The sequence below is a fragment of the Hyperolius riggenbachi genome, chromosome 3 (assembly GCF_040937935.1).
Source record: "Hyperolius riggenbachi isolate aHypRig1 chromosome 3, aHypRig1.pri, whole genome shotgun sequence".
NCBI lineage: Eukaryota > Metazoa > Chordata > Amphibia > Anura > Hyperoliidae > Hyperolius > Hyperolius riggenbachi.
The window spans coordinates 201,013,231-201,028,881 of NC_090648.1; the positions used below are offsets into that span (position 1 = coordinate 201,013,231).

Sequence of the window (15,651 nt, forward strand, 5' to 3'; positions counted from 1 at the left end):
CAGATCAAATGCAGTTACCATGTCCCCCCAGATCATATGCAGATATCCTGCCCCCCCCCCCGATCAAATGCAGATATCCTGTCCCCCACAGATCAAATGCAGATATCATGTCCCCCATATATCAAATGCAGATATCCTGCCCCCCCTAGATCAAATGCAGATATCCTGCCCCCCCTAGATCAAATGCAGATATCCTGCCCCCCAAAAAATCAAATGCAGATATCCTGCCCCCCACAGATCAAATGCAGATATCCTGCCCCCACAGATCAAATGCAGATATCCTGCCCCCACAGATCAAATGCAGATATCCTGCCCCCCAAAGATCAAATGCGGATATCCTGCCCTCCAAAGATCAAATGCAGATACCATATCCTCCAAGGATCAAATGCAGATACCATGTCCCCCCAGATCAAATGCAGATATCCTGTCCCCCACAGATCAAATGCAGATTTCCTGTCCCCACAGATCAAATGCAAACACCCCCCCCCCTTAAATCAAATGCAGATATCCTGTCCCCCACAGATCAAATGCAGATATCCTGTCCCCCCACAGATCAAATGCAGATATCCTGTCCCCACAGATCAAATGCAGATATCCTGCCCCCCCCCCCCCCCGACCAAATGCAGATATCCTGTCCCCACAGATCAAATGCAGATATCCCCCCCCCCACTAGATCAAATGCAGATATCCTGTCCCCCACAGATCAAATGCAGATATCCTGTCCCCCCTTAGATCAAATGCAGATATCCTGTCCCCCACAGATCAAATGCAGATTCCATGTCCCCAAAGATCAAATGCAGATATTCTGTCCCCCACAGATCAAACAGATATCCTGACCCCTGTGGGAGGCGTCAAGGTGAGAAAGTTCACCTGTGGGTGCTGCTGAGAGGTGTGAGAGTTCATTGTGGCTGCTGCTAGGGGAAGAGTGCGGTTGAGGCAGATATGGGGGTGGGGGTGGGAGGTGGTCACTGCAGTTGCTGTAAGAGTAGGAAAGGGTTACATGGTGCTCCCAAGGTATGGGGAAATGTCACTGGGTGTTTGGGGGAGGGGGGGGGGGTTGTACGCAGAGGTCACAGGATACTGCTTGGGGTAGGAAGAGGTCACTGGGTGCTGCTAGAGGGAGGGGTCACTGGGTGATGCAGAGGAGTGGATGTAGGTCACTGGGTGCTGCTGGGAGGGGGGGGGGAAGGTCATTGGATACTGCTGGGGGGTAGGAAGAGGTCACCGGGTGCTGCCAAGAGGTGGAGGAGGACACTTGGGTGCTGCTGGGCGGAGAGGTCACTAGGTGCTGCTGGGGGGTAGGGGGGAGAGGTCACTGGGCGCTGCTGGGGGTAGGGGGGAGAGGTCACTGGGGCGTGCTGCCGTGGGTGGTGGGAGGTCACTGACTGCTGCTAAGGGGGTAGAAATCACTGGGTGCTGCTGAGTAAAGGGAGGAGGTCAAAGGGTACAGCCTGGGAGTGAAGGGAGAGGTCACATGGTACTGCTATGTGTGTGTGTGGGGGAGGGGTTCACAGGGCACTATTAGGGGGTGGAAGGAGAGGTTACTGGGTGCTGCTAGGGAAGGGGGAGAGATCACAGGGTGCTGTCAGGTGTGAGGGTGGAAGTTACAGGGAGCTACAGTTTTTAGAGAGGCACCACACAATATTGCTGGGCTGCCACACACTATTGCTGTGGCAGGCTTTTACCGGGTGTGAGCAGTACATTTACTGGGTGGGGAGGCGGAGCCTATGATGGAAGGGGCGGGACTTCGCGGCAGGGGGCGTGGCTTCGCCCGTGACTGTCGATTGGCACTTACTGTTAGCAGCATGATGTGCAGATCAAAGGGCCCTCCTGCAGGTCCACTGTTTAGAAGTACGCTCCACTTTATAGTCACGGGAGCCAGGCTGAACGATTGCCTGCAGAGCGCCTGCTCCTCTCTCCCTTCCCTGCCTTACAAGCATGAAGCATCCTTCCCGCTCTCCACTCCTCCGACAAAACGTGCAGAGGGCGGAGCCTAACGATCCTGCAGGCTCTTCACACCCTCTTCACTGATTGGTCGGCGCCATGCCTGAGTTTATCTACCTCTGGCTATTGATTCCTGATCTGTGGGAATCTCTGTTTGTATGACATACGCTCTCATGCTCCATACCAGTCACCAGACAGATATATTATTGTGCTCTGTAATCTTTTGTTCTTGATACATTAAGGTGGCGACACACCATACCATTTTTTAAATATCTGTTCAATTTAAGAATTGCAATCAATTTTTCTGACTGATTGTAACATTTCAGAAATATGACCAATGTACCACACACATATGTTCAATTTTTCCCCAATTATGATAAAAATTATTGGAAACTCTGAGAAAATTGCTAGGGTGTGTATATTAATAAATTGACAATCTAACACATACCATACATTCTTTAGAAAAATTTAAGACAAATTTCCAGCATTCCAGATCGATAAAAAGAAAAACGTGAAATCCGATCAGATTTTTCAGTCTAATGAAAAAAAAAGCTTTCGACTTGCTGTAAAATCAGGTCATTTTATTGTATTGTGTGTGGCCACCTTTAGATGTATGATGAGAGTGATTGAAATCTATGCCCTGGCAGTAATAACAGGACACAAACGGGGTGTAGATTTCAATCAATGCCATCTGGAAGAAGTTAAAATAACAAAAGGAAGTGTTTGAACCTCAATCAGGATGTTTGAGAATGTTCTTATTCATACAGGACACAGAATATACAAAATAAAATTAGTTTAGTAAGTGCATAGGGGAGACCCAGCAATGTAAGTGCGTGGCCAAGCAAAGGAGGTGTGAATATGCTGGTCACAACTCTGGGATATACCTATACTGGGGTGCTCATTTTGTATAGAGAAGAAACTGGCTTGCAGAAAGGGTGAAAGAAGCCATCTATGTCTAAATGAAACAATTTCCCCTAAGAAAGGGGGCTCTCGACACCATTTATCACCAACATGCAATGCTGTTTTATCATTTTTACCCAGATATTTTTTAAAACTAATTTAAATCCATTATCCACTTTTAATAGGCAACCATAAACTATTAACACCTGCATACTAAATATCAATTGACTCTACTCTTTGCTGCTTTGGAGTACATGGAATATCTTTACATATAAGTGTCTAGGTATTTTTTCTCTTACCTCATTTGATCTTAAGAGGTTATTTGTACTAGTGTAACATCTCGTAGAACAGTGTTTCTCGACCTTATTACAGCATGAACCTCTTTGTAAAATATATTTGTAACCAAGTACCTCCTGTTGTGATTCCATCCTCTCAAGTACCCCCTGGCATAAATGTATTTGCTAGGAATCACCCTCAACTGTTCATTCATTTTTCTTTAAATCATTTGATTATGCTTTTAACTAAGAAAAATATATCGTAGTTATTCAGGTTATTTTATATACCAGCTATCATTTTTTTAATTTCGCATACTACAGTAAATCAACTGAAGCAATTTTAAATTCTCCTTGGCACCAAGTTCCATCTGTAATGCTGGGGGGGGGGGGGTCATACTTTCTGACCACCCAGCGCTACAAGGCTAAGAGCTGGATAATGGAAGAGGTTCCACAGATGGACAGGAGTAATGAACAAGGGAGCAAGATTGCCCAGAGCAAATGCAGCTCTGGGCCGCCTATCAGGCTAGATGCTATGTGATACAATACACAACAGACGTAGTCGGTAACAGGCTTGGGTCATACACGTTAATTTAGATGTCAGTCGTATTGGAAGGATTAGGCAGATTCGTAGTCGAGGGCAGGCAAAGGTCGGTACACAATACAATATTACAATAATACAATACTGACTGACTAGAGTACATATATATCGTGCTGATGCGCAATATATGAAATGTAGCTCTCAAATAACTCACTAGCTAAAGCACAAGTAATGACAATTAACAAGACAGACAACAGACAGACAGAATGCTCAGCCAATCTAGTTGCTGTTTCAGCGACGGCGACATTCACACTGAGATAGACAAGACTAACAGGTAGGAGCGAACTAATGGCAACCGCTGCTATAGATCGTCCTCAAGAACAAGGCTAGAAGGAATACTACCAGTCACCAACGTGGTGCTGGCAGAATCTAACTATCAGGATCAGAAGGACTTCACTGACCCTTACAGGTCAGCAAACAGCCAACAGACATGACAATACAGAGCAAGGCATTATACAGTGGCTTGCAAAAGTATTCGGCCCCCTTGAAGTTTTCCACATTTTGTCACATTACTGCCACAAACATGAATCAATGTTATTGGAATTCCACATGAAAGACCAATACAAAGTGGTGTACAATTGAAAAGTGGAACGAAAATCATACATGATTCCAAACATTTTTTACAAATCAATAACTGCAAAGTGGGGTGTGCGTAATTATTCAGCCCCCTGAGTCAATACTTTGTAGAACCACCTTTTGCTGCAATTACAGCTGTCAGTCTTTTAAGATTATGTCTCTACCAGCTTTGCACATCTAGAGACTAAAACCCTTGCCCATTCTTCTTTGCAAAACAGCTTCAGCTCAGTCAGATTAGATGGACAGCGTTTGTGAACAGCAGTTTTCAGATCTTGCCACAGATTCTCGATTGGATTTAGATCTGGACTTTGACTGGGCCATTCTAACACATGGATATGTTTTGTTTTAAACCATTCCATTGTTGCCCTAGCTTTATGTTTAGGGTCGTTGTCCTGCTGGAAGGTGAACCTCTGCCCTAGTCTCAAGTTTTTTGCAGACTCCAAGAGGTTTTCTTCCAGGATTGCCCTGTATTTGGCTCCATCTATCTTCCCATCAACTGTATCCAGCTTCCCTGTCCCTGCTGAAGAGAAGCACCCCCAGAGCATGATGCTGCCACCTCCATATTTGACAGTGGGGATGATGTGTTCAGAGTGGTGTTAGTTTTCTGCCACACACAGCATTTTGCATTTTGGCCAAAAAGTTTCATTTTGGTCTCATCTGACCAGAGCGCCTTCTTCCACATGTTTGCTGTGTCCCCCACATGGCTTGTGGCAAACTGCAAACGGGACTTCTTATGCTTTTCTGTTAACAATGGCTTTCTTCTTGCCACTCTTCCATAAAGGCCAACTTTGTGCATTGCACGATTAATAGTTGTCCTATTGGCAGATTCCCCCACCTGAGCTGTAGATCTCTGCAGCTCGTCCAGAGTCACCATGGGCCTCATGATTGCATTTCTGATCAGCGCTCTACTTGTTTGGCCTGTAAGTTTAGGTGGACGGCCTTGTCTTGGTAGGTTTACAGTTGTGCCATACTCCTTCCATTTCTGAATGATCGCTTGAACAGCGCTCCGTGGGATGTCCAAGGCTTTGGAAATCTTTTTGTAGCTTAAGCCAGCTTTAAATTTCTCAATAACTTTATCCCTGACCTGTCTCGTGTGTTCTTTGGACTTTATGGTGTTGTTGCTCCCAATATTCTCTTAGACAACCTCTGAGGCCGTCACAGAGCAGCTGTATTTGTACTGACATTAGATTACACACAGGTGCACTCTATTTAGGCATTAGCACTCATCAGGCAATGTCTATGGGCAACTGACTGCACTCAGACCAAAGGGGGCTGAATAATTACGCACACCCCACTTTGCAGTTATTTATTTGTAAAAAATGTTTGGAATCATGTATGATTTTCGTTCCACTTCTCACGTGTACACCACTTTGTATTGGTCTTTCATGTGAAATTCCAATAAAATTGATTCATGTTTGTGGCAGTAATGTGACAAAATGTGGAAAACTTCAAGGGGGCCAAATAATTTTGCAAGCCACTGTACATTTACAATAACAACTTTCACAGCATAGACCCAAAGACAACACAGAGAGCTGAACGCTATGTCGGGCGGGGTCTGAAATGGGAGGCAGACTTTTATGCTGGCATCAGCCAATGGATGCAAGTATGCAAATCTCCACGCAGCTGAATGGTAATCACTCAATCCTGAGCTGGCTTGATAACCATTTGCTTGCTGGCTGTGAATGCAAAGGATTCCCATAAGAAATACATGCAGTATTATGTAACAACATGCATGCAGGAAATCCAGGCCTATCTGGCCGCAGCTCAGCTGCAACAAGCAATTGGTGGAGTGATGACAGCATCCTTAGCTGCCCAGAACTGCAGAGCGATTGCAAATGACGCAACCGAATGCAAGCAGATAAGCCAGAACTGTCCGTTTGCAGCTCCACTGCAACGGACTGAATACGCTACAGGAAGGATCCTTACACCATCTGGGTGGTACAATTTTTCGTGAACCATTATATTTTCAATCACATTATTCAGATCGTATAGTATGAAAACAGAGGATCTAGGCAGCCCCATATGAAAGCTAGCTTCAATACACTGAGCTCTGACACTGGTCAGTATTATGTCTTGCAGGAATTTTTGTCTCCAGTATCTGTTTTGTAGGATTGAACCAAACATAATACAATACAATAACATTTGTAAAGGCTGTTCTCCCGGAGGACTAAAATCACATAGATGCAGAGCTGCAGGCTGGACTGTGTTACAGAAGAAATAGTCAGGTGCTTGTAAATGCCAGACTAAACAGGTGGCTTCTCAGTTTGGACTTACAGTAAATGCTTCCAGGGATGGAGATGTCTTGTTTGGGTGTGGCGAATAGTTCCAAAGTGTAGGAGCAGAATGACAGAAGGCTCTGTCTACAAAGGTTTTGAGCCCTTCAGGTATCCAGGGCCCAGATTGTGCAAGAACTTGAATGTCAATAAGCCAATCTTAAACAGAATTCTCTATTTTATCGGTAGCCAGTGGAGTGAGAGAAGGGTTGCTATGAGGCAATGGCGGGGTTGGCTAGTTAACAGTGGCATTCTGTACTAATTGCAGGTGGTGCAGGTCTTTGCTTGGAAGGCCTGTATAGAGTACATTGCAGTACTCCATCCGTGACGTGATAGAGACATGAACTGGTGTTGGAAGATCCGCTGGAAGTATGAGGTGTTTAATCCTTGCAATGTTCCTTAGGTGAAAGTAGGAAGGTGTCACAACATCGGAGATTTAATTCTTAAAGCTTAATTCCCCATCAGTCAGCACACCCAGGTTTCACACAAAGTCTAAGGTTTTCAGGTCTGAACCTCCTATCCTTAGTGATGCTGGCTGAGACTGAAGATGCTTTGCTGTCCAGCACTGACCTTCGATAACAAGAACCTCAGCTTTGTCAGCATTTATTTTTATTCAGTTATCATTCATCCACTCCTAAGGCTCAGCTAAGCATGTGCTTATTTGTGGAGTAGGGTCTGTGATGCCAGTTGTGATAAATATATCTGGGCGTCATCAGCATAGCAATGATATGTCAGGCCATGTTTTTGAATGCCTTCAGTATGCAAAAGCACCAGTGAGGCTTGGACACACATAATCCTGTCATTTGTTTGCCAGTTGCCCTTCTTTGGACCAATTTTGGTTGGTGATAACCACAGAAATACAGAGAACCTGTTGTTTTGGAGATGGTCTGACCCTGTTGTCCAGCCATCACAATTTGGAGCTTGTCATTGTCACTCATATCCTTTAACACTGTTTCTGCTCTTCAACATTTCACATCCACAAACCGGCTCTTCAGTTGCTACGTATTATATCCCAGATGCCATTATAAAAAGAGAAGCAATGTTGTTCCCTTCACCTATCAGTGGTTTGATGATCAGTGTATACATTGTACTATTCAGAACATGTGATAGACTGAGACCTGTGAAAGCATTGCAGTCTACAGCAGTGGGAGCCAGTGCTCTTGCTGGCAGTGGCTGCTGAAGTAACTCCTGATGATCAGGTACTTTAAAACTGATTTATTTGACATCAACTGCTCAAGCAGCTTATACATGGATAAAAACAAGCTCTGTCACTGATTCCCTGCACAGGCATAGGAAAACATCTCTGCCTGGAATTGGACCTCGGGGATTAACTCTCGTATACAGATATGGCTTCTTTTAAATTGAGATTGAACATTTGAGATGATTATTGCATAATATGCTCTATATGGTTTGGAAAAGGTTGTAATCTTCCAGGAATTCTTTCTATAGCTATAAAAAATGTGGCCAGGCTTGCTTGTCTATGGCACCTGTGTGGAGTAAACACACTGATAATGTTGGGGAGGACGATTTATGCTTCTCTAAGCCCTAGATTAGCCTGCCTGTTTTTTACTTACTGAAGGAGCTATCTCCTCTGTTAATGCCTACTATGCTCTTCCAGATGTGTCATTGTTAATAATGGTGAGTAGGGAACTGTGCCTGCCCTTTACTCACACAGGCTCATATGCAATTAACTTTTTCTCTCAGGTTTTCTCCTAGGAGATATTTTTACATCTTTTATTTAAAATAACATTGCATTTTAGGAGCTTAAAGGGAATTTTATTGACAAGTTTAAAAATATCACCTAGGAGAAGACTTAGGAGAAAAAGTGAATTGCATATGGTCCACAGTGTTCACATTTAGTGCAGTCATTCCAGAATAATTCTCTTCTGAAAACTTTAGGCAGGTGACCTAGGATTCATACAGCTGTCAAGTGAGTGGTCCTCCCCAGCTAGTGATCAGCTCTCATCCGGGGTGTAACTTCAATGGCCCGATCCCCACAACAGAAGTATTGTCTTGCCCACCCATGCCATGGCTGGACAGATACCACCGTATTGTTCAGCAGCTTTGCTCCCCTCCCGTGCAGAGTAAACGTGCAGGGAGCATTGTTATATGTGCCTAGTCTATGCTGGCTCTGGTCTCCTTTCAGGAGCCACATGCTGTATCCTGCACCCATGAGGCTCCTGTAGACATGACATGCATTGGATGATGGAGGATCTCAGCATCAGCATAAAGCACACAGATGCCCAGAGGAAGAGGAGACCCGGTACAGAGTGGAGTAGGTAAATATAACATGGGTCCCTTCACTTACTCTGCACAAGAGGGGGGAGGAGAAGTGGTGGACTCCTATACCCTTTGGACTCCTTGGGGGTCGCAGGGGCTATTAATAAGCCACTGCTCTCATTCTACAGTATACCTGAATACCTTTCCCATCTGCTGTCTAGAGATGCAGCTTAGCACTCTCATCACCATCCTTGTCTGTTCTTCCTTGCTCAGTGTCCAACACAACATCTAACACTTTTTGGTGTGTGCCCAGCCTACAATAAGAAACATTCTCTCACTACTCTTTTATTTAATATTTTTATGTCAGTTTTGTTGGATTTTAAATAATCAGCATAGCAAATAAAGAGATAAACAGGTTATGCTGTCATACAACTGGGGTATATGCAGGTTCAGGACAGTGATTTTTTTTTCTCTTACTAAACTTGATGGACGGATGTCTTTTTTCAACGAAACAAACTCTTCTTCTATGTAATTCAAACACAGGCTGAATAACAGAGATTGCAATAACGGATGTAATGTTTGCTGGCAACAGTTGATATATAAAGTTATATTTGCTGCCATGATGCAATTAAGAAGAAACAATAAAGATAGCAAGTCAAACATCAAATTTGGGAGTGTTGGGGACAGTTATCACCAAACACGGAACCTTGGAAAACATATTTGAAACATCAGAATACTGAATGGGCTTACATAGTTATTGGCGGATATGAGGTTGGCTGAGGTCGAGTGGCCCCAGACACAATACTCTGTCTCATTTAGAGGTTAATGAAGGCAATACTGCTTATGTATATTGTGGGACAGATGATTTGAAAATGATGGATACATAGAAAAAAGTATTTTCCAGGATCGGATAGTCAAACAGTTGTTGTGGTGTCTGAAAGTTAGAGTGGATAACAAGGGGCTCTCATGGAAGGGATATTAGGATGTTTATCATAGGGGGAATAGGTCTTAAAGATGAGATGTCTGGTGAATGGATAGGAGAGGAGGTTACCCCGGGCTTATGCAACAGTCTCAAAAGATGTTTAAGGGACCTAATGTGTTGGTGAGTTGCTTTTCAGCATACCAAGAAGTGTGCTTTTAAATACTGTATATTCTGGCGTATAAGACTACATTTTAGCCTTCGAAAATCTTCTGAACAGTCATGGGTGTCTTATATGCTGGGCATCATTGATGCCGGGTGATACGCCCTTCCTGCTACCGCCTCTCACATCTCGCTGCTGAGGACTGTAGTGAAGCGGCGCAGGCGCACATGTGCGAGATCTGAGAGGCAGAGAAGGAGGTAAATAGGCGTGAAAAGAGGCGTGTTTTATGGGCACAGCGCAATCTATTCTTCCATACCGCTCTGATAAAAAAGGTAGACAAGGAGAGCTGACCAATCCACTTAGGGAGAGTTGACCATGACCAATCCAAACAGTCAATCGCTAATATACTGTTATATACTGGGTACCACATACAGTACAGCACCAGTATCTGTTCATAAATAGCACCAGTATATGATCTTTTTTTTAATTTTTATGTGGTGTGCGTTGAAAGAGGGGTAGTCTTATACGGCGAGTATATCCCAAACTCTACATTTTAACTGGAAAAGTTGGGGGGTAGTCTTATATGCTCAGTCGTCTTATACACCGGAATATACGGTATATATGATCGTAGATGTACATTGTAGTACTCAGTGTTTTGTGCATTGCATGTCTGAACTTTCAAAATATCTGTCTGGCTAAATCCTGTAACTCTGTTGTGATATCAGTGCAATTTTACTTCAGAGAAAGCTTTCCCCACTCCTGTCACTACCCCATCTTCTCCCACATAAGATGATCAAAGGGGAAGTGGGAGGAGGCAGCAGTAGTCCCTCCCTCTCAGCGCACATCACCATCTGTTAAAAAAAATATTCTTTGTGTCCAGCGCTGCAGCTACGACTCAGCATGATAATAAACTGCTCAGATGCTGACCGCAATGAGTGACTTTTTTAGCTGCAGAGATGGGCTCTGGAGAGTGAGAGCTTCTTGTCTTACTGGGAATTCTGGGTCACATGACTGGCTTTTCCAATGGAAATCTATCTGTAATGGCTGCATCAAATATGAAAAGGCTGGTGAATTGGCAGACAGTGGAAGGGAAGCACTGCCCATTACACTATGACTGCCGCTATGTTGCATGTTACCATAGCAACTATTAGAGCTTGGCTCTAATAGTGTAACGAGGGTTCTTCACCGGCTTAGTACCAGATAGCGCAAGGGCAGATTTACTGCCATTTTGCCCATAGTCATTTATTCAGCTTCACCAACAATAAAACTATGGAGAGGGGGAAAAGGGTTTTCTTTTTTCTTAAATTACATTGTAGAATGTGTAGCACTGACCTATTCTAAATCAATTTTCCTTAGAAAGTGTAAATTTCATTTATGTATATCTTTTACCTGTATGTCATACAGATATATGTGGCAGTTGAGCAAGACAGATATACTATATATCTATCATTTTATACACAATGTTTTATTATGAAAATCACTACTTTTATTCTATATGAGGAAAAAAAAAGCGCAATAAAAAGGTTATAAGCTGAATAAACATTAAAGGGAATCTTAAAGGGGAACTGAAGAGAGAGGTATATGGAGGCTGTCATGTTTATTTCCTTTTAATCAATACCAGTTGCCTGGCAGCCCTGCTGGTCTATTTCTCGGCAGTAGTATCTGATTAAAACCAGAAACAAGCATGCAGCTAGTCTTGTCAGATCAGACTTATAAGTCTGAACCACTGAAACACCTGGTCTGCTGCATGCTTGTTCAGGGGCTATGGCTAATAGTGTTAGAGGCAGAGGATCAGCAGGGCTGCCAGGCAACTGGTATGGATTAAAAGGAAATAAACATGACAGCCTCCATATACCTCTCTCTTCAGTTCCCCTTTAACTGATGTGACATGATGAGATAGACATGTGTATGTACAGTGCCAAGCACACAAATACATATGTTGTGTTCCTTGTCTTTCTCTGCCTGAAAGAGTTAATATTCAGCTATGTAACTGACAGTTTTTTTCCAGTTAGGACCCAGTGGGACTATAGCCTACTTCACTGATAAAGAATTGCAGCTTTCCTGGCAGAGAACTGAGCTTCTGAGAGCAGGGGATAGATAAAAAGCTTAATAGTTCATATATTTTAGCACTCAGAGATAAAGGACAGACTGTTTCATTGAGCCGAGACAAAACAATAAATCTTTTTTTTTAACTTGTTTCGAACTGACACAGTACCAATCTATGTGCAGCAGGTGGTGGGGCTGCGGCTCTGACTGAACGTAGATTCAACGTCGCACTGAAATGCACGTTACCGCCGACACTACTGATCTCACCGCTGCAATTTGCTCGCTCTGCCGTCTATAAGACGGCAGAGCACTGTAAGCAGGTCAGGAGCTGCTTTCGTTGGCTCCTGACTGCGTGATCACGGAGAGCCAATCACATAGGCTCCCATTGATAGACAGCGTCAGTCAGGAGCCAATGAAAGCGGCTCCTGACCGGCTGTTAGCACTCTGCCATCATAGAGACGGCAGAGAGAGGAACCTGCTGCGATGGGGCAGCATCGTGACTGGCGAGAGCGGCGGGTACGTGCGGCAATTCGTCAGGAGGTGGCGATGTACCTTACCAGCAGTCTCTGGTCCTTAAAGGGACCCTGACCTCTAAAAATAAACGAAATTGGTACTTACCTGGGCCTTTCTGCAGCCCACCATAGGTCGGGAGGCGCCCCGGCGTGGTCCTGGTTCCTCTCCCGGTCCCTCCGCCGCATACCGCACCGCCGACACCCGGGCCGGGTGTCAGGCTTCCACTTTCTGAACCGGTACGCTCTTCGTCATCACGTTGGCCACTGCGCATCATCACGGCGGCCGGCCTGACAATACTGCACATGCGCGGTTAAATCGCGGTGCGGTATGTGGCGGAGGGACCGGGAGAGGAGCCAGAACCACGCCGGGGGACCTCCCGACCTACGGTGGGCTGCAGAAAGCCCCAGGTAAGTACCAATTTTGTTTATTTTTAGAGCTCGGAGTCCCTTTAAGGGGGCAGAGACTGCTGGTATGGAAGTGGTTACGTTTTTAAACATAACATAAAACTGTGGAATATCTAAAAGTCATTTTTAGAAGTAGGAGGACAGATACAATTATTTATCTCATCAATTTTCATGTAAAGGAGTACTGTAAGCCTGAAAAAAAAGAGTTTAACTTACCTGGGGCTTCTTACCTGGGACTTTAATGTCGCAAGCCACTGTGCCTGCTGTGTGCTTCCTCGCTCCCACTCACATTGCCAGAAACGTCCTGGACAGGGACAGTACGCGTACTGCGCCTGTGCAGGATGTTCCCGGCGATGTGAGTGGGAACGAGGATGCGCGCGGCCAGGGCTGAGCAGGCGCAGTGGCTTGCGACATTAAAGTCGCAAAAAACAGAAGTGAGCTGCGGTGGAGGACCGGAGGATTATTTTGTCCCAGCACGGGCACAGGACATCTGCAGGAGACCGATAGAAGCTCCAGATAAGTTAAACTCTTTTGTTTTGGGGCTTACAGTACTCTTTTAAGTTATCAATTTAATTCTAGCTTTTTGCAAATGTATATGCCAACACTAAGGGCCCGTTTCCACTTGTGAAGTGATGCAAGTGCAGCTACCTGGCCGCATCGCATCACTTCAGATTGCAGTCGCGTCACTTCTGCATCTCCCGATGTGGAAGTGACTGGAGGAGACGGGACGCAGATGCGAGAATCTGCAGCATGTAGCCGCATTGCACTGTGTGTAGTTGAAACGGGCCTTAAAACAATGTTCATCCAAATACAGTTAATGGGCTTTTGGGAGTTATCATCACACCTAAAAGCTTTGCATGTGCAAACTTGCGTGCAAGCCATTTTGCATGCGTTTTGCGTGTGCAAAGTTTTAGCGTTTGCGTGTTAACTTTTACGCGCGTACGGTGTTATGCCGTATGCACGATAAGTCCGCTTTGCACGTGAAAACTAAAGCGCTTCGCAAGCCTACCTATTAGAGTGTATGCTTAGCACGCATGTTCTAAGCTGGTTTGCACGCGATGTAATGCACGCAAACCTTTACGTGCGTAAACTTATGACTTCACACGATTTTATTAGTTTACGCGCATAAAGCTTTACGCGCATGATATCACGTGCAAAGCAGCTTTGCACGGGCGTGCTAAGTGTTAGCGCTATTTTGTGAATCAAGCCCAATGTATACTTTATTTGCTAATTTAGAAAACTTGATCATTTAATCATTTCTGAATCTTTTCCCACAATATGAGCAAATGTTAAATCTCATGCCAGGCAGTGAAGTATTTCCACCTCCATATTCTGCTGTGCTTTCTAATATCTGAGCTGAGTCGGTACTGTGGCTATCTCGTGAAATATTGTCAGAAGCTTTCTCCTCTTAATTTCAGCAGGAGACAGCACATTTCTGCTGTTCCAGATGGCGGTGCAGAATACTAGCATATCAGTCTGGGAAATGCTTTGCAGATAAAACAGATCCATGGGTCATTGTAACGAATCATCTTAGGACATTCTGCTGCTGCTAGGAATTCACTCAGCTGCATAGCATTCTGTTTGTATTAGTCCTGTTTGTGGCAGTCCCTTACGCTGCAGAACACCAGAATTGGCTTTCTTCATAAGCCCTTAATGACTAAACTATGTTTTTTCTTAAACACGACCAGGATTTAATCTACTGATACACATTTTCTTTACACATACATACATCTTGGAGGCATAGACAGGGTATCACATTAAATCCCATATGCAGCATCTTGCCGATAATGTCCTCAGTTAATGTGGGCGCCATTTGATGCCATTCATTGATTTTAGTTGCTTTGTATAGGTTGAGAGCTGCTTTTTTTAATGTGTCAGCAAGGCTTTGTAACTAAGCCTGTAACCTCTTCCCGTTCAAGGTGGTTTTTCAGGATGTATGTTTCAGAGAGCGATGGCTATTAATATAGTAATGTTCGGGGACAGAAGCAAAGTGGATATTAATTGCAGCATATAAATATGAATAGTGTACAGAACAGAATTCAAGAAAGAATGCGTAGTTATCAGTAGTGTGATAATAGTCATAGCTTGTGCCATGTTGTTACATGCCCCATTGTGTAGAGCAGGCCTAATTCAAGGTAGAAGAAGCATATCTTCACAGGAGCTACATGATTGGAGACATGGCTTGCCTTAAAGGGCAACCGAGGTGACATGTGACACGATGAGATAGACATGTGTATGTACAGTGCCTAGCACACAAATAACTATGCTGTGTTCCTTTTTTTCTTTCTCTGCCTGAAAGAGTTAAATATCAGGTATGCAAGTGACAGTTTCTGCCCGGGTCGGGACCGGGTCAGACTATAGCATAACCCTTACTGATAAGTAATTACAGGCATAAAACACTTTCCTGTCAGTAAATGGCTTCTGAGAGTAGGAAAGAGATACAAAAGGTTCAATAATTCATAGGTTTGAGCCCTGGCATACTTCAATGAAGGTGTCATTGAGCAGAGACAGTCAAAACAGTAAAAACTTGAAAACTCAAGTTAAATATAAAATAAAAATGTGAGGATATCTAAAAAAAAGTCATTTTTAGGAAAATGAGGATAGATACAATAGTTTTTCTCATTCGTTTATTTTCACCTCGTATGTCCTTTAAAGGACAACTGAAGTGAGAAGAATATGGAGGCTGTTATATTTATTTCCTTTTAAACAAAACCAGTTGCCTAGCAGCCCTGCTGATCTGTTTGGCTGCAGTAGTGTCTTAATGACACCAGAAACAAGCATGTGGCTAATCTTGTCAGATTTGACAATAACATCAGAAAT

The 15,651-nt window shown here is 44.0% G+C and overlaps 1 protein-coding gene across 15 annotated transcripts in view; it reads left to right on the forward strand.

Moving 5' to 3' along the window:
* TJP1 (tight junction protein 1) overlaps positions 1-15,651 on the forward strand; it is a 622,292-nt gene that overhangs the window by 191,797 nt on the left and 414,844 nt on the right. The window lies entirely within an intron of this gene.